Source organism: Trachypithecus francoisi, unplaced genomic scaffold, assembly GCF_009764315.1.
Source record: "Trachypithecus francoisi isolate TF-2019V2 unplaced genomic scaffold, Tfra_2.0 Lachesis_group19, whole genome shotgun sequence".
Classification (NCBI taxonomy): Eukaryota; Metazoa; Chordata; class Mammalia; order Primates; family Cercopithecidae; genus Trachypithecus; species Trachypithecus francoisi.
Window position 1 is genome coordinate 44,304,419 of NW_022681464.1, and position 23,850 is coordinate 44,328,268.

Here is a 23,850-nt window from a genome sequence, read left to right on the forward strand (position 1 = left end):
AACCTCGAACTCCTGGCCTCGAGAGATCCTCCCATCCCAGCCTCCCAGCTAACTAGAACTACAGGTGCGGGCCACTCCACCTGGCTAATTTATTTTTTTAATTTTTGTAGGGATGTGGGTCTACTATGTCGCCCAGGCAGGTCTTGAACTCCTGGCCTCAAGCAATCCTCTGGCCTTGGTCTCCCAAAGTGCCAGGATTACAGGTGTGAGCCACCAAACCCAGCCCAAATCAGCTCTTTATAGTAACTGGTGATCTCACTGCAACAACACAAAATCTACAGAGTGCCAACTGTGCTTCAGCCACTGGATGCACTACAATCAAACTGTCTTGATCTACACAGTCGAGTTAGACTCAACAGTTCTCAGTAATCATGATAAAATAGGGGCTATGTACCAAATGCTAGCCTAGGATACGGAACCACTAATTCTGCCTTTGGTAGCTAGGCCTCAGTGAGGTTTCGCTCAGTATTCTGTGGGCACGGCAGCAAAGGAGGAGGATTTGTATCAGTTTTCTGTATTCAAGAGCTATGCATTTGATTATCATCTTAGCTGAATTACACATTGCAACAAGTGCCTTTAAGCAGTATGGTTTTTAGATATTTCTGTGACGGTATCATTCATGGTTCAGCACAAGTATGTGTTTTTTACTTTTCACTTTCTCTCATTCTCCTTTCTAAAAGAAAGGAGTTTTTAAACCAGTATTTACAAACTGCACTCTGTTGCCTTCTTATAAGAAATAATATTTAAACAAATAATACCAATCATTGTTCTACATACCTTTACCCCAGCTTCACTTGCAGTGCAGCTTGAGGATGACACAGCTGTGTGTTGTCCGTCGTCAGAGCATACAGGAGGTCTGAATTGTTATCCTGTTCTGCCACTGAAATGTGTAAAATATAGGGGGAGTGTCCCCCAAGTCATTTTTCTAAAAGCATCCTCCAACTATGTAAGTACTAAGGCCTGCATTTTTAAGACTAAGTCCTCTTCCAAATGATAATTGAAGGGATTTTGTTTGTTTTTGAGACAGGGTCTTGCTCTGTCATCCAGGCGGGAGTGCAGTGGTGCAGTCTCAGCTCACTGCAACCTCCACCTCCCGGGCTCTAGCAATCCTCCCACCTCAGTCCCCTGAGTAGCTGGGACTACAGGTGGGCACCACCACACCCAGCTAATTTTGGTATTTTTTTGTAGAGACATGGTTTTGCCGTGTTGTCCAGGCTGGTCTCAAACTCCTGGGCTCAGGTAATCTGCCCACCTCAGCCTCCCAAAGTGCTGGGATTAGAGGCAGGAGCCACTGCACCTGGCCACAGTGACAATTTTTCTTAGCAGCCAGTGAGCCTTGGAAATTAATGTGTTTGGCTTTTCAACCACACACAAACATAAAAAAAAATCATGGGGAAAACATTGCTAAGAAATCAAACCTACCTGACGTTGCTAGCCACTATCATGTTTGTTAATTTTTGTATCGGTGATGAACGATTCACTTTTTTCTTCAGAATTATCATTCCTGAAACTGAAAGTATATAAAGACAGATCTATTATTTATTGTTTTAAATGATGAAAAGAGAAACAATCTGAAAAATGGAGAAATACTTATGTAATTAAAAATGATTTTTTTTTTTTTTGAGACGGAGTCTCGCTCTGTCGCCCAGGCTGGAGTGCAGTGGCCGGATCTCAGCTCACTGCAAGCTCCGCCTCCCGGGTTCACGCCATTCTCCTGCCTCAGCCTCCCGAGTAGCTGGGACTACAGGCGCCCGCCACCTCGCCCGGCTAGTTTTTTGTATTTTTTTTTAGTAGAGACGGGGTTTCACCGTGTTAGCCAGGATGGTCTCGATCTCCTGACCTCGTGATCCACCCGTCTCGGCCTCCCAAAGTGCTGGGATTACAGGCTTGAGCCACCGCGCCCGGCCACAAAAATGATTTTTGAACAAATATTTCTTTACTTTTTTTAATGAAATGCTTCATGAATTTGCGTGTCATCTTTGCGCAGGGGCCATGCTAATCCTCTCTGTATCAGTCTAATTTTAGTATATGTGCTGCTGAAATGAGCACATTAAACAAATTCTTACCATTCACTTCATTCATCTCTTTTTTTGAAACCAAGTTGACAAAATGTCCCTCATAGACTCATTTTCAAATAAGAACAATTTTTAGGCCGCATGTGGTGGCTCACGCCTGTAATCCCAGCACTTTGGGAGGCTGAGGTGGGTGGATCACCTGGGGTTGGGAGTTTGAGACCAGCCTGGCTAACACGATGAAACCCCATCTCTACTAAAAATACAAAAAATTAGCTGGGCGTGGTGACATATGCCTGTAATCCCAGCTACTAGGGAAGCTGAGGCAGGAGAATCACTTGAACCCAGGAGGCAGAGGTTGCAGTGAGCCGAGATCACGCCATTGCACTCCAGTCTGGGACACAGAGTGACACTCTGTCTCACAAAAAAGAAAAAAAAAAAGAACAATTAAAAAAAATTAATTGCCAGTCTTTTACCTAAAGCCTCCTATACATTTCTATAAATTGTATAAAGGTAAGGCCGGGCGCAGTGGCTGACGCCTGTAATCCCAGCACTTTGATAGGCTGAGGCAGAAAGATCACTAGGTCAGGAGATCGAGACCATCCTGGCTAACACGGTGAAACCCCGTCTCTCCTAAAAATACAAAAAAATTAGCTGGGAAGGCACCTGTAGTCCCAGTTACTCGGGAGGCTGAGGCAGGAGAATGGCGTGAACCCAGGAAGCAGAGCTTGCAGTGAGCTGACATTGTGCCACTGCACTCCAGTCTGGGCGACAGAGTGAGACTCCATCTCAAAAAAAAAAAAAAAAATTGTATAAAGGTAAACATTTGTGAAATTTTACATGTCCTCCCGTCTATGCTGCTTCTGTCTCCCTTTAAAGCTCCCTGTAAAGGTGACACTCTGAATGTGAAGCCTTAGCCTTTCCTAGAGCTTTCATAGTTTTTCAAATATATTTGATCTCTTTATTCACATCAGCTAAAGGGACATTTTCTCACACTGACCTAAGAGAGGAAGGAAGGGAGGGAGGGAAAGGGAAAAATACCTACAGAACTGAGCTCTATCCAGAGTTACCCTGATTCAGGGCTGTTATTTCTGCATTTACAGGAGCTGAATACTGCCCCAAGAATGCAACAGAACCTCAGCTCTGTCCCAAGGTCATCAGCCACAGCTCCAAGTTTCTTCGCATCATCTTTTTCTGAACAAAAGAGTGCATCCTGCTGGAATCACTACTGTAAACTGAGTATAAAGGAAAATAAACTCTCTTTTTCTTATCCACTATGTTCCCTACTCCCGTGCTTTTCCCAATGCTCCAGGTTAGTAGAGGCAAAAGAATTCCCCACTGAAGAGGCACTACATCCTATACAATTTGTTCCACACATTTTAATTTCATTAAGAGAAAACAAAGATGTTTAAACAGTGAGCACTAAATGGATTAGAGTGGCAGTAGTAAATTTCCTTTGTGCCTTTCTCTTAGAATTCAGAAAGCTTTAGTTGCAATCGCATTCAAAGCAATATGGGAGAGGCTTCCACAATGCCTAGCACAGTGTACGTGTGGAGGAAATGCTTATCATTTTAGATGCTTATTATTTTAAACATTTAAATATTTATTATTCTGAATCTGAATGAATGAGTCAAGTTGAACCAGGAAATAAACCATAGCAAACCACATATTCGAACCCAGATAAGTTCAGTGGTTAACTGCCCTAATTCTAAGCTCCCTTCACACTAAGGCTGCTCTATGGTAATATGATTCAGAAGAAATTACTTCCATTCTCATTTCACTTCTCTGTAACTCTTTGTAACAAATTGCTTGTGTCTCTGGTCCTTGGTTCCTTCCTTTGGTGAGAAAAATATTAGCACAATGACACAACACAATTCCCAGACTAGATAGCTAATACATTTTCTAACTTTTTATTTAGAAACAATTACAGATTTACATGAAGTTTCAAATGATGTGCTAGGATATCCTATGTCCCCTTCACACCAGTTCCCCCGATGGTAATATTACCATATATATAAAATATTTTTCAGAGCGTGTACCAGGCATTATATTAAGCGCTTTTTCTTTTCTTTTCTTTTCTTTTTTATTTTTTCTGAGATGGAATCTTGCTCCCTCACCCAGGCTAGAGTGCAGTTGCGCAATCTCAGCTTGCTGCAACCTCTGCCTCCCGGGTACAAGCGATTCTCCTCTCTCAGCCTCCTGAGTAGCTGGTACTACAGGTGGCCACCACCACATTCAGCTAATTTTTATTTTGTTTTTTTTTGTTTTTGTTTTTGTTTTTGTTTTGTTTTGTTTTGTTTGTACAGATGGGGTTTCACCACGTTGGCCAGGCTGGTCTCAAACTCCTGACCTCAAGTGATCCACCTGCCTCGGCTCCCCAAAATGGTGGGATTACAGGTGTGAGCCACCGTGCCCAGCTTGTTAAGTGCTTTTATGTGTTTTCTGATTTATTTAAAACAGGCTATGAAGTAGAAATTGATATTACTATTTTAAAAATATAGGAAATTGAAGCTCAAAAAGTTTGGATATTTTGACAAAGATCAAAAAGCAAATAGGAGTTTTGTCATGGTGGCTCACATCTGCAATCCCAGCACTTTGGGAGGCCAAGGCGGGCGGATCACTTGAGGCCAGGAGTTCGAGACCAGCCTGGCCAACATGGTGAAACCCTGTCTCTGCTAAAAATACAAAAGTTAGCTGGGCGTGGTGGCACGCGCCTGTAATCCCAGCTACTCGGGAGGCTGAGGCACTAGAATCGCTTGAACCCAGGAGGTGGAGTTTGCAGTGAGCCAAAATGGTGCCACTGCACTCTGGCCTGGGTAATAGAGTGAGACTGTCTCAAAAAAAAAGAAAGAAAGAAAGCAAATAGGGAAACTAGGATTCAAACATTGGAATCTTGATTCTAAATAATGGCAATAAAGTTTTCATATCCTCACATTCATTGCTTTTCTGTCAAAATGGTCCTTAGTCAACTTCTTTCATGTTAAGAGAACTTCTAGTCTTTCAACATGTATGGTCTTGGTATAATCTCTAATTCCATCTAAGTCATCACTATTCCCTGAGGATTTTGTCATTGAAACATTTTAGGAGTCACCCCTTTCACTCCGTTTCTCACTCAATATCCTGACCAAGATATTAACCACTTCAAACCCATACTAATAACTTTTTAACTAACCTGTTTCAATTATTCTGGCCAAGGATACAAAAATTATCTTTCTCATATAATATTTTGTTCATCACAATTCTGTGAAAATCCCAAGCAAGCACCTTAACAGTGTCCTCTCACCAGCTGCCTTGGCTTGTTTAGCTGCAGTTTACCACCATTTCATTATTCAGACAAGTCATCCAGGTAGACAACCTTGAACTCAGGTGCCAACTCACTTCTCCCTCACATGATGTTCTTGGTTTTTTAGGAGGGTTTGTTGTTGCTGCTGCTTGTGGGTATGTGGTAGGTGCTGGGAAGGGTGGAATTCTACATCTTTTTTTTTTTGAGATGGGGTCTCACTATGTTGTCCAGGCTAGTCTCGAACTTCTGGGTTCAAGCAATCCTCCCACCTCGGCCTCCCAAAGAGCTGGGATTACAGGTGTGAACCACCATGGCTGGCTGGAATTCTATGTCTTTGTAACATTTATCCTTTTCTGAATTTTCCAATTACAAAAATACATATTCTTGGAGAGCCCATAAAAGTATAACAAAAAAATTAAAATCTCCAAAAATGTAGAGATTATACCCCCAAACAGTGTATGTTTACCTCTTTTTTAAGCTTTCAAAGTCCTATATTTAAAAAAGGTTAGCCTAGGCCAGGCACAGTGGCTCATGCCTATAATCCCAGCACTTTGGGAGGCCAAAGCGGGCAGATCACGAGGTCAGGAGATCGAGACCATCCTGGCTAACACAGTGAAACCCCGTGTCTACTAAAAATACAAAAAATTAGCCGGCCGTGGTGGCGGGCCCCTGTAGCCCCAGCTACCCAGGAGGCTGAGGCAGGACAATGGCGTTAACCTGGGAGGTGGAGCTTGCAGTGAGCCGAGATCATGCCACTGCACTCCAGCCTGGGCGACAGTGGGAGACTCCATCTCAGGGGGGAAAAAATAATGTTTAGCCATGCGTGGTGGCGCATGCCTGTAATCCCAGCACCTTGGGAGGCCGAGGCGGGTGGATCACCTGAGGTCAAGAGCTCGAGACCAGCCTGACCAACATGGTGAAACCCTGTCTACACTAAATTAAAAAAAAAAAAAAATTAGCCGGGTGTAGTGGTGCATGCCTGTAATCCCAGCTACTTGGGAGGCTGAGGCAGGAGAATCTCTTGAACCTGGGAGGCGGAGGTTGCAGTGAGCCGAGATTACGCCATTGCACTCCAACCTGGGCAAAAAAAGCATAACTCCATTTAAAACAACAACAACAATAATAATTAAAAAACCCAAAACTTTAAATAGCTTTGTTGAGATATAAATTCCAGACTATAAAATTTACCTGTTTAGCTGGACGAGGTGGCCATGCCTGTAATCCCAACACTTAGGGAGGCGAAGGCAGGCGGATTGCTTGAGCCCAGGAGTTCAAGACCAGCCTAGGCAACATGGTGAGGCTCCATCTCTACAAAAAATACAAAAACTAGCTGGGTGTGGTGATGCACGCCTGTAGTCCCAGCTGCTCAGGAGGCTGAGGTGAGAGGATGGATTGAACCCAGGAGGTGGAGGCTGTAGTGAGTTGGTGAGTTGTAATCATGCCACTGTACTCCAGCCTGGGCGGCAGAATAAGACTTTGCCTCAAAAAAAAAATAATAATAATAATAAATAAAATAAAATATACCCATTTAAAATATACAATTCATTAGTTTTTAGAATCTTCAGTTATGTGACCATCACATCTAATTTGAGAACATTTTCATAACCCCAAAAAGAAACATGTATCATGAATTCTCTCCTGATTGCCGCTACATACAACCCCAGTCCTAGGTAACCACTCATGTATTTTCTGTCTATGGATTTGTCTATTCTGGACATTCCACATAAATGGATTTGTATAATATGTGGTCTTTTGTGACTGGCTTCTTTCACTTAGCTGAATGTGTTTAATATTCATCTATGTTGAAGCATGTATCAGTATTTCATTCTTTTTAAAAAATATTTTTATTAATGAATAATAGTTCATTGTATGGATATATCACATTGTATTTATCCCTTCACCAGTTAATGGACATTTGGATTGTTTCCTTGTTTTAGTTATTATGAATAAGGCTGCTATAAACATTCATCTGCAAGTTTTTGTGTGGATATATGCTTTCAGTTCTCTTGGGTATATCCCTAGAAGTGGATTTGCTGGGTCGTGTTTTTTCTCATGTTTTTGTTTTGTTTTATTTGAAATAGGATCTCGCTCTGTTTCCTACATTGAAGTGCAATGGCACAATCAAGGCTCACTGCAGCCTCGGCTGGGTTATCTGTTAACTCCATCTTTACTACTTTGAGGAACTGGCAATTGTTGTCCAATGCAACCACACTATTTTGCATTTTCATTAGCAATGTATGAGGGTTCTAATTTCTCCACATCTTCCTACGTAAAATGTGTCTCATCCAAAGTCAAGCTGTCATTATTCACAAATGACATGATTATATATGTGGAAGATACAAGACTCTAGAAATAAACTATACAAAGTGAATATAGGAATCCCAGCACTTTGGGAGGCCAAGGCGGGCAGATCACGAGGTCAGGAGATTGAGACCATCCTGGCTAACACAGTGAAATCCCGTCTCTACTAAAAATACAAAAATTTAGCCGGGCATGGTGGTAGGCTCCTGTGATCCCAGCTACTCAGGAGGCTGAGGCAGCAGAATGATGTGAACCCGGGAGGCGGAACTTGCAGTGAGTCGAGATCATGCCTCTGCACTCCAGCCTGGGTGACAGAGCAAGAGTCTGTCTCAAAAAAAAAAAAAAAAAATAGAAAATAGGCTGAGTGTGGTGGCTCACACCTATAATCCCAGCACTTTGGGAGACCAAGGCAGTAGGATCACTTGAGGCCAGGAGTTCAAGACCAGCCTGAACAATAGAGCCATACCCATTTCTACAAAAAATGTAAAAAATAGCCGTACGTGGTGGTGCATGCCTGTAGTACTAGCTACTCAGAAAACTGAGGTGAGAGGATTACTTGAAGCCCAGGAGTTCGAGGCTGCAGTGAGCTATGATCATGCCACTGAATTCCAGCTTGAGTGACAGAGCAAGACTTTATGTCAAAATAATAATAATAATAAACTTAAAGTTTAAAAGTAAATTTAGCAGTCATTAGACACAAGATCAGTTCTATGTCTATTATATAACTACTCAATAATTATAAATAGAATTTAAAAATTTAATGTTACTTGCAATAGCATTAAGAAGGTTGAATCCTCAGAATGAATCCTAATGAAAGATGTGCAGGACAATTACATAGAAAACCACAAAACATTGTCAAAGAAATTAACTTGATGAATTCTAAAGAAAATGATAGGCTGGCTGGGTGTGGTGGCTCACGCCTGTAATCCCAACACTTTGGGAGGCCAAGGTGGGCAGATCACCTGAGGTCAGGAGTTTGAGACCAGCCTGGCCAACATGGTAAAACCTCATCTCTACTAAAAATATAAAAATTTGCTGGGCGTGGTGGTGGGTGCCTGTAATCCCAGCTACTTTGGAGGCTGAGATAGGAGAATCGCTTGAACCTGGGAGGTGGAGGTTGCAGAGAGCCGAGATTGCACCATTGCACTCCAGCCTGGGCAACAGAATGAGACTCCATCTTAAAAAAAAAAAAAAAAAAAAAAGGAAAGAAAATGATAGGCTACATCAAGACCACAGATTAGAAAACTCAATTTTATGAAAAGTCAATTGTCTTTCAAATTGATTTATAGATTCAATTCATTCCTGATTAAAATCTGAGCATATTTTGTTGTTGTTGTTTTGAGATGGAGTCTCCCTCTGTCACCCAGGCTTGGAGTCTCCCTCTGTCACCCAGGCTGGAGTGCAGTGGTGCGATCTTGGCTCACTGCAATCTCCGCCTCCTAGGTTCAAGCAATTCTCCTACATCAGCCTTCAGGGTAGCTGGGATTACAGGCTTATGCCACCATACCCATCTAATTTTTGTATTTTTAGTAGAGACAGGGTTTCACAATGTTGGCCAGGCTGGTCTCAAACTTCTGATCTCAGGTGACCCACCACCTTGGCCTCCCAAAGTGCTGTGATTACAGGTGTGAGTCACTGTGCCCGGCATAGATTTTTTTTATGGGTGGCCAGAAGACTGACACGGATCTCACTGAGTTAAAGTCAGTGTCAGCAGGGCTGCATTCCTTCCTGGAAGCCCTAGGGGAGAACGCATTTCCTTTCCTTTTCCAACTTCTAGATACCTCCACTTTCAGTGACTTACGGCCTCCTTTCTTCATCTTCAGCAACGTTGCATCTCTCTGACCCTTTCTCCACAGTCACATCACCCTCTATCTCTTTTTCTCTCTTCCAGTTTTAAGGACTTTATTTTATTTATTTATTTATTTTTGAGACAGAGTCTCACTCTGTCACCCAGGCTGGAGTGCAGTGGCACGATCACTGTAACCTCCACCTCCCAGGTTCAAGTGATTCTCCTGCCTCAGCCTCCCAAGTAGCTGGAATTACAGGTGCATGCTACCATACCCAGCTAATTTTTATTTTTGTATCTTTAGCAGAGATGGGATTTCACCACGTTTGCCAGGCTGGTCTCAAACTCCTGACCTCAAGTGATCCATCTGCTTTGGCCTTCCAGAGTGTTGGGATTACAGGCGTGAGCCACTGTGCCTGGCACTTTTAAGGACTTTATGATGACATAAAATGGATAGTGGATATTGACTACCTGATTCTAAAGGTATATGTAGAAATGCAAAGAATCAAGCCAAGAATAACCAATTTCAAAGAACAGCCACCAACCGGAAGAAACTTACCCTGCTGGACATCTAGACTCACATTAAAGCTACAATAACTAAGACAGTGCAATGGTGGAGTGAACATAACCAAATAGACCAATAAAGCAAAGTGAGGAGTGCAGGAACAGGCCCACACATACATCAACACCTGATTTATAACAATAGTGAGTATGTAGAGAACTGAAAGACAAAAGCAGCACCATAGAGCTGTGGGAGAAATCCGAGGCTAGGAGGAGTACAGGAACAGGCCCACACATACATCAGCACCTGATTTATAACAATAGTGAGTATGTAGAGAACTGAAAGACAAAAGTAGCACCATAGAGCTGTGGGAGAAATCCGAGGCTAGGAGGAGTACAGGAACAGGCCCACACATGTATCAATACCTGATTTATAACAATAGTGAGTATGTAGAGAACTGAAAGACAAAAGTAGCACCATAGAGCTATGGGAGAAATCCGAGGCTAGGAGGGTTGGAGTGCCATATGAGACAAAAAAAAAAAAAAAAGTAAATTGATTTTTTTTTGCTTCATACACAAAAACCAATTCCAGATGAATTTAGATACAAATAAGAAAGGTAAAAAAATAAAGCTTTGCAAGATAACATAGGCCAGGCATGGTGGCTCATCATGCCTGTAATCCCAGCACTTCGGGAGGCTGAGCTGGGCAGATCACTTGAGGTCAGGAGTTCGAAACCAGCTTGGCTAACATGGGGAAACCCTGTCTCTACTAAAAATACAAAAAAAATCAACTGGGCATGGTGGCGGGCACCTGTAATCCCAGCTACTTGGGAAGCTGAGGCAGGAGAATCACTTGAACCTGGGAGGTGGAGGTTGCAGTGAGCCAAGATCGTGCCACTGCACTCCAGCCTGGGTAACAAAGTGATGCTCTGTTTCAAAAAAAAAAAGAAAGAAAGAAAGAAAGGAAAAAGAAAAAAAGAAAAAGATAACAGGGGAATATCTTCTTGGCATTGGGGTATGGAATGATTTCTTTTCTCTTCTTTTCTTTTCTTTTCTTTCTTTTCTGGAGGTAGGGTCTCACTATGTTTCTCAGATTGGTCTCGAACTCCTGGGCTCAGGCGATCCTCCTGCCTCAGCCTCCCATTATAGGCATTAGACAGCACACCCAGCCGAGAATGATCCCTTAAACACACACATAACACTGACCACGAAGGAAAAGATAAGTTGAATGATATTAAAATTAAGAAGTTATGTTACGGTGGCTCACACTTGTAATCCCAGCACTTTGGGAGGCCAAGGCGGGTGGATCACAAGGTCAGGAGATCAAGACCATCCTGGCTAACACAGTGAAACCCCGTCTCTTCTAAAAATACAAAACAATGAAACAGGCGCGGTGGCGGGCGCCTGTAGTCCCAGCTACTCGGGAGGCTGAGGCAGGAGAATGGCGTGAACCCGGGAGGCAGAGCTTGCGGTGAGCCCGGATCGCACCACTGCACTCCAGCCTGGGCGACAGAGTGAGACACTGTCTCAGAAAAAAAAAAAAAAGAAAAAAAAAAGATGTTATGTTAGGCAAAGACACTATTAAGAGAATGAAAACACAAGCTGTAAAGTGGAAGATATCTGCAACACACATAACTGAAAAAGGGTTTATATTCAGAATATACAAAGACCTATAAACCAATGAGAAAAAGACTGACAACCTGGTAGGCTAATTGGCAGTATGTATGAACAGACACTTTATAAAAGAGAATATCTACATGGCTAAAAAACATAGGAAAAGGTGCTCACGCTCATTTCTCATCAGGGAAACATAAATACCGTAATGAGATACCATAATACATCCACTAGAATAGCAAAAAACTTAAAACACAATGTGTTGAGAATGTGGAGTCTCTTAGTTTTCTGTTGATGCTGTAACAAACTACCACAAACTTAGGAGCTTAAAACAACTCAAATATGTTATCTTACAGTTCTGTGGGTCAGAAGTCTGACACGGATCTCACTGAGTTAAAGTCAGAGTGCCAGCAGGGCTGCATTCCTTTCTGGAAGCCCTAGGGGAGAACGCATTTCCTGTCCTATTCCAGCTACTAGATACCTCCACTTTCCATGACTCATGGCCTCCTTTCTTCATCTTCAGCGTCGTTGCCTCTCTCTGACCCTTTCTCCACAGTTATGTCACCCTCTAACTCTCTTCCTCTCTCTTTCACTTTAAGAACTTTATGATGGCATTGGGTTCACCTGTCTAAACCAGGATCCTCTCCCCTTCTCAACAGCTTTAATTTAATCACAGCTGCAAAGTCCCTGTTGCCAGGGGAGGCAACATATTCATGGGTTCTTGGGATGAGAATATGGACACTATTCTGCCTACCACATGGAACAACACAGCTTTCTTTCTTTTCTTTTCTTCTTCTTTTATTTTGAGACAGAGTCTCACTCTGTTGCCCAGGCTGGAATGCAGTGGCACGATCTTGGCACACCGCAAGCTCCACCTCCTGGGCTCACACCATTCTCCTGCCTCAGCCTCCCAAGTAGCTGGGACTACAGGCGCCGCCACCATGCCTGGCTAATTTTTTGTATTTTTAGTAGAGACAGGGTTTCACCATGTTAGCCAGGATGGTCTCGAACTCCTGACCTTGTGATCAGCCCGCCTCGGCCTCCCAAAGTGCTGGGATTACAGGCGTGAGCCACCGCGCCCGGACTTTTTCTTTTTTTTTTTTTTTTGAGATGGAATCTCACTCTGTCACCCAGGCTGGAGTGCAGTGGCACAATCTTGGCTCACTGCAACCTCCGCCTCCCCGGTTCAAGCGATTCTCCTGCCTTAGCCTACCAAGTAGCTGGGACTGCAGGCATGCACCATTATACCCGGCTAATTTTTGTATTTATGGTAAAGATGGGGTTTCACCATATTGACCAGGCTGGTCTGAAACTCCTGACTTCAGGTGATCCACCCACCTTGGCCTCCCCGACTGCTGGGATTACAGGTGTGAGTCACCACACCCGGCCTAACACAGCTATCATACAATCCTCTTTGGAATGTAAATTGGTACAACCGTGTTAGAAAATATTTGGCAATATCTACCAAAGCTGAACACATGCAGAACCTATGATCCAACAATTCCACTCCAAAAAATGTGTGCACATCACCATTATTTGTTAAAAAAACACCCGGACTGGAAGAAATCCTAGTGTCCATCAACATTTAGAATGGATGAATAAAATTGTGGTATATTCATATTATGGGATACTATATAAAAATGAAAGTGAATAAACAACTGCCATACTTTATGAAATGAACAAATATCACCAACATAACGTTAACTGAAGCTGGACACTGAAGAATACATTCTATGTGATTCCATTTGTTCAAATTTTTAAAACTGGCAAAACTAACCTTGGTGCTAGTAGTCAGTTTAGAGATGACCTTGCAGATGGGATGGAAAATGACTCCAGGCCTGGAGCAGGGCTTCTAGGTCTTGGGAATTTTCCAGTTGTTTTTTTGTTTGTTGTTTGTTTTTTGCTTTTTGAGACGGATTCTCATTTTGTCACCCAGGCTGGAGTGCAGTGGCACAATCTTGGCTCACTGTAGCCTCCGCCTCCTGGGTTCCAGCGATTCTCCCCTCTCAGCCACACAGGCATGTGCCACCACACCTGGGTAATTTTTGTATTTTTCATAGAGATAGGGGTTGGTCGTATTTTCCAGGCTGGTCTCCAACTCCTCACCTCAGTGATCCACTCGCCTCAACCTCCCACAGTGCTGGTTTACAGGAGTGAGTCACCATGCCTAGCCAGGAAAGTTCCAGTTCTTAACCTGAGTGATGGTTGTCTATGTATGAACCTCTGTGGTAATGTTTCGTTCTGTATCATATGATTTGGGGATTTTTTTTTCTTATAAAAGTTGCAGATACCAAGATGAAATTGCTTTAGTCAGACTCAGACGAAATAGGGCTGAGAAGACAAAGAGGAGGGAGGCTCAGGCTTGCATCTCAAATAAGAAATGTTTCCAAGGAATTTCTAAAAACCCACAAGAGATCCCTCTGCATCCTACATGCATCTCCTGCTTTGCATGGCTTGCACATTTGGCACATATACATGTATTTCTTTCTTTTTTTTTTTTGAGATAGGGTCTCGCTGTGTCACCCAGGCTGGAATGCAGTGGCGCAATGACAGCTCACTGCAGCCTCAAATTCCTGGGCTCAAGGGATACTCCCACCTCAGATTCCTGAGTAGGTGGGACTACAGGCGTGCACCACCACACCCTGCCAATTTAAAACAATTTTTGTAGAGACGGGGTCTGGCTGTGTTGCCCAGCCTGATCTGAAACTCATGGCCTCAAGCGATCCTCCTGTCTCGGCCTCCCAAGGTGCTGAGATTACAGCCATGAACCACCACGCCCAGCCTAAACATGTATTTTTATGACAAAGTTTATCATTAGACATTCTTTAGGACTGCAGTAGTTGAGATAAGATGCTCTCAAAAGAACACTTGTTCATTAACACCATCTTCACCAATGAAGTGACGACAACTCGCTTGGAGCCTCTGGGACCAATTAGCTCAGTTTCTAAGCAGCTTATGTAAACTTCTCCCTTTCAGCCAATAGAACTTCCCTTTGCCCTTCCCCAGCCAGCTGCATTTGTGGTTTGCCGTTTCGTGGGTCCAGATTATAATCCTCTTTTCTCATTTCCAGATAAACTCAACATATTTGGAGATATTTTTCTCTAATGTCTTTTTTAGGGTGATATTCTGTATGCATATTTTACTTTTAATTTATACAAGTGTGTTAAGAAGAAACAAAAAAAAAACTGCCTCATCCAGAAAGACTTGTGTGGCAATATACAGCCCAGCACCAACACCTAAGAATTTCAAACACTGGGTTTTTCTCTATGTCATCTTTAGGAGAAAAATGAAGAAGGAGAGGAGAAAGAAGAAGAAGATGCAGAGGGGAGGAATAGAAAAAGAAAATGTTTACCTGATTTACTATGATTATTTAATAACTAACTATTTTGCTTTTTGCAATAAAGTGTTGCAAAACTTTGCCTTTCCCCGGGCAAATGGGAGACATTAGTGTGCATCTTATCTTTTTTTTTCTATCCACTGTTTCTCTCTCGCCCTTCATTTTTTCCATCCACTTTAAGTCTTTAACCTACCTTCCCTCAGCTTCCCTCAGCTTCTAAACTCAGCGAGTTTAGAATTCTCTGTCTCTCCCTGCACCTCCAGCCCCTTGGGTAGGTAGCACTAGTGAACTGGGACTACAGTAGCGTCCTGATTAAATCAAAGGTACTTAGTCCTCTAACCTGAAAGTTGAGAGAAAAGGAAATCCTTAATGCCAGCTATGTGACAACTACTCATCTCCATGTAACCCGCACCAGGGCAGCGTGGGGAGGTAAGCAGGGACTCTGCAGCCAGGCAGCTGCCACAGACCCTGGCTTTGCCTCTTCAGATGTGTGGTCTGTGAGCAATTACTTCACGTCTTTCTTTTCTTTATTTCCCCCATCTACTCTTTTGTTAGTCATTCATTCCACACGTTTGGGGGATACAGTGATGAACAAACCACACACGATTCCTGCCCTCGGAAATGTAAAATTCCAGTTCAACCTTTCTCTTAATTTACATGACAAGGAAACCAAGGTGCAGAGAGCCATTTGTTCAAGGTAGCAACAGGAGTCAAAAGCAGGGTTGGGGGTAGGAGCCATGGCTTTTGACTTCTTATCTAGATAGAGCTCATCTCTTCTTTCCTTGCACCGTTTTAGCAGTGGTAACTTTTGCTTGGTAATTAAAATACAATATTTATTTTGAATAGGATAAATATTGTTCCTTCGTATCTGGAGGGGATTGGTGCCAGGACCCCCATCGAATACCAAAATCCTGAAATGCTCCCGTTTGTTATATGAAATGTTACCGTATTTGCATGTAAACTACGCACATCCTCCTATATACTTGAAATCGTCTTGAGATTACTTAGAATAACTAATACAATATAAATGCTGGGCAAATAGTTCTTACACTGTATTTTAAAATTTGTTTTTAAAATTATTGTTATTAGTATTATTTTGAAACAGAGTCTCGCTCTGTTGCCTGGGCTGGAGTGCGATGGAGCGATCTCAGCTCACTACAACCTCTGCCTCCCAGATTCCAGTGATTCTGCTGTCTCAGCCTCCCGAGTAGCTGGCACTACAGGTGTGTGCCACTACGCCGGGCTAGTTTTTGTATTTTTAGCAGAGATGAATTTTCACTAGGTTGGCCGGGCTGGTCTTGAGCTCCTGGCCTCAAGTGATCTGCCTGCCTTGGCCTCCCAAAGTGCTAGGATTACAGACGTGAGCCACCATGCACAACCTGTTTTAAAAATTATATAGTTACGTTTTTCTTTTTTTTTTTCCCAAATACTTTTGATCTGCAGTTGGTTGAATTGCTTCACCTCTTTCTGATTTGGTTTCCACATTTGTAAAATGAATATAATAAAAGTGCCTTTCTCATTGGGCCATTGTGAGGATTGAAGGGAGTAACACCTGTAAAGTGCTGAGACAGTAGCTGGCACAGGGTAAAAATTCAGTAAGTAAACTTAATAGAGAACTTATTAAACAATCACACATTCTGAGCAGCCAAAATTAGTGACGTAGGTAGCAATGTTAGCAGATCAAACTGAATTCCAATTAACTTTGTCACCGATGGCTTTCTATATTTAGCCATCACTGCTTTTTATGAAATGGAAATGCCATCCCCCACATTTAATGGCACTTAAGATGGGCTGGGATTCACAGGTTCACAAAGCTCTCATTCCTATCTTTCCACCATTTTAAAAATAAAATAATGCATATATTAGGAAAGTGATGGCATTTGACTTTAGTGGCTTAATCTCAGCTTTAATTTCACAGCCTTCAGAAGGCTAAGCAGCCCCGTGCTGCTTCAACATCATTTCTAGCATGTGGGATTCTGCTGCTTGGTGATCAGGTGAGTACGCAGGTTATCATCGTATTTAGTCAGAGTGAAATCTCATAGGAATAACCATGGGGTGGGTTTGTTATTAGTATTTGAATATAACCTTTGAAACAGAATTAAGCATTCTAAACATAACTCAGAGTGAAATCTCCTTATGTGCTTCCTATGTTGAAATTCTGTCAATTAAAGTTAAACATAAGTTTATAATTGCCTGGGAAACTGCTGCATATTAATATATATTTAGAAAGCTGTTATTTAAAAGAGTGTTTTAGGTAGTCAATTTTAGAATGAATGCTATACAGTAGTGAAGCTAATACATATTTATAAAAATTTAATTAATCACATAAGGTAACATAATCATGATTATATCATGATTCCAATCTTCTCAGAATTGTTATACTAGCAATTTTTTTGAGACAGTGTCTTGTTCTGTTGCCCAGGCTGGAGTGCAGTGGCACGATTATAGCTCACTGCGGCCTTGACCTCCCGGACCCAGGTGGTCCTCTCACCTCAGCCTCTTGAGTAGCTGGGACTACAGGCATGCGCCACCATGCCTAGCTGATTTTTTGTAGTTTTATAGAGACAGGCTCTCCCAATGTTGCCCAGGCTGGTCTTGAACTCCTGGGCTCAAGCAATCTGCCTGCCTCGGCCTCCCAAAGTGCTGGGATTACTGGCATGAGCCACCGTGACTGGCCCTATACTTGCAATTTTATCATTAAACAAAATAATCTGTAAGAACTGTATTTTTTTTTTTTTTTTTTTTTTTTTTGAGGTGGAGTGTCGCTCTGTCGCCCGGGCTGGAGTGCAGTGGCTGGATCTCAGCTCACTGCAAGCTCCGCCTCCCCCGTTCCTGCCATTCTCCTGCCTCAGCCTCCCGAGTAGCTGGGACTATAGGCGCCGCCACCTCGCCCGGCTAGTTTTTTTTTTTTTTTTTTGTATTTTTTAGTAGAGACGGGGTTTCACCGTGTTAGCCAGGATGGTCTCGATCTGCTGACCTCGTGATCTGCCCGTCTCGGCCTCCCAAAGTGCTGGGATTACAGGCTTGAGCCACCGCGCCCGGCCAAGAACTGTATTTTATTTTAAGTTTTTGAAAATGTCTTTTAGGCCAAAAGTCTTTTCTCTTAAGTTCTATTTGAAAAATTCTTTACATATCACAAGAATGAGATATTAAAAGCATAATGTCAATTTTGCCATCTCAATTTTACAGGGAGAAGAAAAGTACAAAACAACATACATTAAATCCATAATGAACTTTCTTTAATCCAGATACATACACTAAAAAGCTTGAACAATAGGGAAAAAAGGAAGGGTTAGAGAAAAATTAGGTAGCCCACATTTTGTTCCTTCTAATAAACTTAAAAAAACAGATGTCATAAGAATGTTTTCTCATAGATTTGAGTTCATCAAACTAAACATTAAAAGGCTTGCCTAAATGTTTGCTGTGTTCTCCCAACTATTTTTTGGTAGTTGAAGTTAAAAAGCACTTTTGAGATTTTCCCAATCTTGGCACCTAGTTCCTTTGAGAAAATACAGCACTGAAGACCCTTTCTTGAGTTATATCCAATTGCCGATGAAGGATTAGTGCCATCATCCAATGTGCTGGTGACAATCTTGTCTCGTAAAGATGCACTTGAGTGACTACAGAAGCAAATTCATAGCTGACAGCTTTGACAAATTTTGTTCCTAGACAATAATGTCACACTTTAAAACATTGGTTATTAAAATATGTAAGGGTAAAATTATAATCTTAATTAAATTTTTTGATGACACGCCATTTATCTCTGTACTTGAGAAGATTAATCTGCGATGGTGGTATTCAGCTTCTGCTTCTGCTTTGACGGGACCTGGATCTCTCCTAGCTTTGGCTGAATATCGTTTTTAAGATTTGGTAATTTGGGCCAGGCACGGTGGCTCACGCCTGTAATCCCTGCACTTCGGGAGGCCGAGGCAGGCGGATCACCTGAGGTCAGGAGTTCGAGACCAGCCTAGCCAACATGATGAAACCCTTTCTCTACTAAAAATGCAAAAACTTAGCCAGAGGTGGTGGCAGGCACCTGTAATCCCAGCTACTCAGGAGGCTGAGGCAGGAGAATCACTGGAACCCGGGAGGTGGAGGTTGCAGTGGGCCTAGATTGTGCCACTGCACTCCAGCCTGGATGACAAGAGCAGAATTTCATCTCAAAAAAAAATTTTTGGTCATTTGGCATTTGGTCATGGTACATATTCAGTGTACTGTTCAAATCATATATATATGATTTATATATATTCTGTATATAAATATATTCATTTATATATTCTATATATGTACAATATAAATGAATATATTGGATATATAAATACGTATAATATATAATATATGATTTATATTTATGTATAGTACTTTATGTACATTTATATGTTTCTTACATGACTTATCTACAGTTTCTTTATATTTTTCCTCAACATCTGCCCGCCTCAGCAGGCAGATCATCTGAGGCCAGGAGTTCCAGACCAGCTTGGCCAACACGGCGAAACCCTGTCTCTACTAAAAATATAAAAATTAGCCAGGTGTAGTGGTGCACGCCTGTAGTCCCAGCTACTCTGGAGGCTGAAGCAGAAGAATTGCTTGAACCCAGGAGGTGGAGGGTGTAGTGAGCCGAGATCATGCCACTGCTCTGTAGCCTGGGCAGTAGAGCGAGATTCCGTCTCAAAAAAAAAAAAAGATAGAATATTTTGTGATTATATTAAGAACTATAAGAAGTGGGTTGAAAAAGTTCTAGTCTATATTAAGACAGGAATATTGGCCAGGTGTGGTGGCTCATGACTGTAATCCCAGCACTTTGGGAGGCTGAGGCAGGCAGATCATCTGAGGCCGGGAGTTCCAGACCAGCTTGGCCAACACGGCAAAATCCCGTCTCTACTAAAAATATAAAAATTAGCCAGGCGTGGTGGTGAACACCTGTAAGCTACTCTGGGGGCTGAGGCAGAAGAATCGCTTGAACCTGGGAGGTGGAGGTTGTAGTGAGCCGAGATCACGCCACTGCACTCTAGCCTGGGCGACAGAGATTCCGTCTCAAAAAAAAAAAAAAAGACATAATATTTAATGATTATATTAAGAAGTATAAGAAGTGCGTTTCCTTGAAGGACTAAAAATTATTTTATATTTTTAATGGACAAATGGCTCAAATAGACATTTCTCCAAAGAAGATATACAAATGGCCAATAAGCGTATGAAAAGATGCTCGATACCGCTATAAGGGAAATGCAAATCAAAAGCACAAGGAGCTATCACTTCATACCCGTTAGGATGTTGTATTAGTCTGTTTTCATGCTGCTAATTATTCAAGACTGGGTAATTTATAAAGGAAAGAGGTTTGACTGACTCAGTTCAGCATGGCTGGGGAGGCCTCAGAAAACTTGCAATCATGGTGGAAGGGGAAGCAAACACGTCCTTCTTCACATGGCGGTGGCAAAGATAATTGCTGAACAAATGAGAGAAAAGCCCCTTATAAAACCACCAGATCTTGTGAGAACTCACTCTCATGAGGACAGGATGAGGGAAATGACCCTCGTGATTCAATTATCTCCCACCATGTCCCTCCCATGACACATGGGGATTATGGGAACTACAAGATGAGATTCGGGTGGGGACACAGCCAAACTGTATGAGATGGCTACTATAAATAACACATGAACAGAAAACAAAATGTGCTGGTGAAGATGTGGAAAAAGTGGAATCTTTGTGCATTGCTGGTAGAAATATAAGATGGCACAGCTGCTGTAGAAGACAGGATGGCGGCTCCTCAAAAGATTCAACATAGAAATAATCACATGAGCTGGGCGCGGTGGCTCAAGCCTGTAATCCCAACACTTTGGGAGGCTGAGACGGGCGGATCACGAGGTCAGGAGATCGAGACCATCCTGGCTAACACGGTGAAACCCCGTCTCTACTAAAAAAAATACAAAAACTAGCCGGGCGAGGTGGCGGGCGCCTGTAGTCCCAGCTCCTCGGGAGGCTGAGGCAGGAGAACGGCGTGAACCCGGGAGGCGGAGCTTGCAGTGAGCTGAGATCCGGCCACTGCACTCCAGTCCGGGCGACAGAGCGAGACTCTGCCTCAAAAAAAAAAAAAAAAAAAAAGAAATAATCACATGATCCAGCAATTCCACTTCGAGTATCTACCCAAAATAACTAAAGGCCGGGACCCTAACAGATATTTGTACCTCCATTGTATTAGGCCATTCTTGCATTGCTATAAAGAAATACCTGAGGCTGGATGATGCAAAAAGAAAAGAGGTTAAATTGCCTCAAGGTTCTACAGACTGTACAGGAAGCATGGTGCCAGCATCTGCTTGGTTTCTGGGGAGGCCTCAGGGAGCTTTTACTCATGGTGAAAGGTGAAGTGGGAGCAGGTACTTCACATGGCGAAACAGGAGCAAGTGAGCAAGCGAGAGAGAGAGTTATGGGGAAGGTGCCACACACTATAAAATGACCAGATCTTGTGAGAACTCACTGTCAAGAAGACAACACCAAGCCATGAGGAATCCACCCCCATGAGCCAAACATCTCATACCAGGCCCCACCTCCAGGACTGGGGAATACAATTAAACATGAGATTTGGGTGGGGACAAATATTCGGACTATATCACCTATATGCTCATAGCAGTATTATTCACAACAGCCACAAGGTGGAAACAGCCAAGTATTCGTTGATAGACGAATGAATAAACAAAATGTGGCATGTCGGCAGGGTATGGTGGCTCAAGCCTGTAATCCCAGCACTTTGGGAGGCTGAGACGGGCGGATCATGAGATTAGGAGATGGAGACCATCCTGGCTAACACAGTGAAACCCCGTCTCTACTAAAAAATACAAAAAACTAGCCGAGCAAGGTGGCGGGCGCCTGTAGTCCCATCTACTCGGAAGGCTGAGGCAGGACAATGGTGTAAACCTGGGAGGCAGAGCTTGCAGCGAGCTGAGATCCGGCCACTGCGCTCCAGCCTGGGCGACAGAGCGAGACTCTATCTCAAAAAAAATAAAAAAACAAAATGTGTCATGTCTATACAATGGAATGAGACTCTGCTTTTAAGAGGAAGGAAATTCTCGCACAGGCTACACCATGGATGAACCTTGAGGACATAATGCTAAGTGAAATAAACCAGTTACGAAAGGACAGAAACTGTATGATGCCACTCAGATGAGGTGCCTATAGTAGTCACATTTATGGAGAAAGGAAGAGTGGGGCCGAGCGCAGTAGCTCATGCCTTTAATCCCAGCACTTTGGGAGGCCGAGGTGGGCAGATCATATGAAGTCAGGAGTTCAAGACCAGCCTGGTCAACATGGTGAAACCCCATCTCTACTAAAAATACAAAAATTAGCTAGGCCTGATGTTGTACGCCTGTAATCCCAGCTACTCAGGAGGCTGAGACAGGAGAATCTCTCGAACCTGGGAAGCAGAGGTTCTAGTGAGCCACGATCATGCTGCTGCACTCCAGCCTGGGTGACAGAGCAAGACTCATCTCAAAAGAAAGAAGGAAAGAAGGAAAGAAAGAAAAGAAAGAAAGAAAGAGAGAGAAAGGGAGAAAGAGAGAATGAAAGAAAAAGGAAGGAAGGAAAGAAGGAAGGAAGGAAGGAAAAGAAAGAAATAATAGTGGATGCCAGGGATAGGGGGTAAGGGGGAGCAAGTAATGGGAGTTTAATAGGTACAAGCAAGTAATGGGAGTTTAACGGGTACAGAGTTTCAGTTGGGGAAGATGAGAAAGTTCCATCCAGGACAAGTACATTCCTTTAGGTCCAGGACTGGGAAGTCTAAAAGGATGAAGGATGTATCCACACCAGGGACTTCAAGGGGGATCCCAAGGTTAAAAATTGAGTTGCCTGAAAGCTTAAGGCCGCAGCACTCCCAGATACATGAGTTCCTCCTGGCGCAGGCTCCCACCCTCTGCTTCAAGCTTCTTTGCCACCTGACCACCCTAGTCTTCACAGCGTACCTTGTGCCTGGGGTCTTTCTCTCTGACATAGCCCTGAATGTCTGACCCATTGGTCAATCTACATGACTGCACATCAGCTCTCAAGAATGCTGTGTCTTGGGTCTATGCAGGCCTCTGGGCTCAAGCTCTGAAATGCTGTAAGCCAATCCCGCCCAGCAAGCCCTGGCCCCGCTCATTCTTTTAGGGCAGGGTTTAGCATCATTCTTGTTAAATAGCAGCAATGCTCACTAGAGACACTGAAGATTCACGTGGGAAACATACACTATTTGAAAAAAAAGGGCGAATAAGCTTTCACTTTTATCTCAACTCTCAGGAAGTCCTGGTGTCAAAGCAGGCAAATGCCCAAGCAACCAGGCTTAGGACACAAGTGTTATTCATGCAGAAACCGATTTACAGAGTGCCTTTGCTCCAGTATTAGTGTTCTCTGTAGGGGAAAAAAGTGTTCAAGGAGTTCACAGTCTTAGGCCAGAAGAAGTGGCTTATGAAAGCAGTGGCTTGCTGCTGTAATCTTAGCACTTCAGGTTCAGGAGGCCAAGGCAGGAGGATGACTTGAGCCTAGGAGTTTGGGACCAGCCTGGGCGACATAGCAAAACACTGTCTCTACAAAAATTAAAAAATCAGGCCGGGCTTTGTGGCTCATGCCTGTAATCCCAGCACTTTGGGAGGCCAAGGCAGGCGGATCACAAGGTCAGGAGTTTTGAGACCAGCCTGGCCAACATAGTGAAACCCCGTCTTTACTAAAAATAGAAAACATTAGCCAGGCATGGTGGCGGGCACCTGTAATCCCAGCTACTCGGGAAGTTGAAGCAGGAGAATTGCTTGAACCTGGGAGGCAGAGGTTGCAGTGAGCCGAGATCATGCCATTGCACTCCAGCCCAGGTGACAGTGCAAGACTCCGTCTAAAACAAAACAAAATAAAACTAGCCAGGCCTGGTGGCATACCTGTAGTTCCAGCTACTTAGGAGGCTAAGGCAGGAGGATCACTTCAGCCAAGGAATTTGAGGCTGCAGTGACCCTAGATTGTGTCGTTGCATGCAGCCTGGGCAACACAGTGAGACCTTGTCTCC

The 23,850-nt window shown here is 43.1% G+C and overlaps 1 long non-coding RNA gene and 1 other non-coding gene across 2 annotated transcripts; one reads left to right on the plus strand and one right to left on the minus strand.

The window, feature by feature from the left end:
* Positions 1-5: 5 nt before the first annotated feature.
* Positions 6-3,286, plus strand: LOC117064149. Its single transcript, XR_004429286.1, has 2 exons — positions 6-64; positions 3,116-3,286. It is a non-coding gene; the product is annotated as an uncharacterized LOC117064149 (long non-coding RNA).
* LOC117064317 lies at positions 1,943-2,049 on the minus strand. The gene has a single exon (XR_004429380.1). It is a non-coding gene; the product is annotated as a U6 spliceosomal RNA (small nuclear RNA).
* Positions 3,287-23,850: the final 20,564 nt, after the last annotated feature.